Raw genomic sequence first — 2,414 nt, forward strand, 5'->3', positions numbered from 1 at the left:
CGTTTTACGTCTGGTTTTTGGCGACATGTGTTCGAGCTGCTAGGTAGCAAGCTCCACATGTCGACCGCAGATCATCCCCAGACCGATGGCCAAACAGAACGTGCCAATCGGGTCGTGGCGGATGTCTTACGCACTATAGCAACTCCCAAAGAGTGGAGCAAGCAATTGCCCTTTGTGGAGTTCGCTATAAATAACAGTGTCCACGCCAGTACGGGTGAGACACCGTTTTATATTAACGGACTGCGCCATCCTCGGACGCCAGTCTCGTTTGTGCGCAGCCCGAGTCTTAGTGGGGGAGGGCCCCTCACTATGCTCGGTGCGAAAGAGGGACATAGTTTCGTCAATATGACGATGACCCATGAGGGTATCATCTCAAAGACAGAAACTTGCCCTAGTGACCCTGCCAGTTTAGCAGTGGTCAATAAAACTACGCCTTATGACCGACCTCTTGGCGGTATCATAGGCGAGTTTGATGCTAAAAGCGTGAGCGAGGCTCAACGCTTTGTGGATGAGCGATTAGCCATCACACGTAAAGTCCGTGACGCAATGGCAAGCGCAAAGGACAAGCAAAAAGAATATGCGGACCGAAATGGTCGCAAAAACAATGAACGCTTTAGAGTGGGTGAAAAAGTATTATTAAGTACTGCTACCCTACCTAAATGCAATTTCCGTACTACCTGGAGGTACTACGAAGTTATTGCCGCGTTTCATTGGGCCCTTTACGGTGGTTGAAGAGGTTGGAGACCTAAATTATAGGCTCACCCTTCCCCCGTATATGAAGACGCATCCCGTATTTTACGTGGGTCGTTTGAAACGGTATGTAGACCCAGATGAGGTCATATATCCCCATCTGGCTAAGGTGACCGATGGTGACGCCGACTGTGAGTCGAGCGTCGTTCAGGTGAGGAGGACGGTGAAGGCGAAAAACTATCAGACCGATTCCTCCCTCCTCGAACAGGACTTGGAGAGCGAGGGACATCACGCGAGTAACGCGGATCCCTTAGCATTATCCGTTCGAAAAGGTCCAAGCGAGTCTTCAGGCGTTCATAATCCAGACGAGCATTCGCTTGGACATCAACGAGATCCGAGGCCGTCTTGAGACTTGACTCTCGAGATCCGCAATACGTCGTTCAGCAGCACTTAACGCCTGTGACTGAACGGACGAAGGTAAGGCAGTCGCGAGTAGTTGCGCGAGATCGCCACTCCTATGGGCGCCGCCTGCACTAATGGATGCGGGTGGGAATCAACGCTTCCTTGTTAGAAGGTTGCGTTCCCGTCGCTCCGTGAGGCAACGGTATCAGATCCTCGTCCAATGGCGAGGTTACCCGAAGAGTTTTGACTCTTGGGAACCGATCGATACCTTACGTATGGATGTGTCCGGCTTGGTGGCTGCCTATGAAAAGGAGCACCAGCTGAGGCCACTTCGCTAGTCTCAAATGGACTAGCAGAAGTAGCGTTGTGAGAAGGAACAGGGGGTACAGTACCATCCATGATTTCTTTCACACGCAAACGGGCGAAATTAATTCGCTGCGACCGCTGTTTCATCGCATCGGAATGCGGATGAATGCGGCGCAGGAATTTCGCCTCGTATTGGTCGGGCGTTTTATTTGAACGCAACACGACCGGGATCGGGAAAATTCGCTCAAGCGGTTTTCCCTGAGCCCTCCATGATTGAATGACGCCATAATAATTATGTGTGTCTACAAGAGCGCGCTCTAGAAGCGACGCTCTTGGCCCGTTTAAACGAGGCCATTTAGATGGAGGGGGCATCTTTGGAATGCCACCCGTCACATAGCCACGTTCTAAACGACTGGCTTGTGACACCGACTGAGCACGTTCACGTGTCGTCGGCGGAGCTTTAGGCTCCGAATCCTCTATGTCAGAACCATTATGGGTTATGGTCTGAGCATAAGGCGTTGTGGTTATACCCAACGGAGAAGCGGCTGCGCCTTTATGGGCAGCGCTCTCATTACCTGTCGCTGCGCTATCCAGCGCACACGACGAGACAGCATTCGTAAATGATGCTGTCTCCATGTTGTGAGCCATGAGAGAAGTTTGGATGGGCAATTATGCCGCATCATCATTCCTCATGAGCTCGTTGTCCGCATCACTAGTATGAGGTGACGACAACGGTGTCGACTCATTGTAGTTGACAATGAGCGAAGGATAAGCATCTTCACTGTTAAAGTGGGATGGATCCTTCAGCCCCGTTAACGCGACAGCAGCAGTAGCTGCCGGCGTTTCGACTAAGGCATTGGACGCGACCGGCGAGTTAACGCGGCGCATGCGCTTAGTGCGAGGTTGAGTGGGCGTCTTCGCAGACGACCGACCAACGTGGCCCCTTTTAGGTGGCATCTTTGACGCCGTGTATGGAAACACAGGTCGCTAGAGTGATTGAGTAAACTAGTTTAGCG

Source organism: Bremia lactucae, linkage group LG5 (genome assembly GCF_004359215.1).
Source record: "Bremia lactucae strain SF5 linkage group LG5, whole genome shotgun sequence".
Lineage (NCBI taxonomy): Eukaryota > Oomycota > Peronosporomycetes > Peronosporales > Peronosporaceae > Bremia > Bremia lactucae.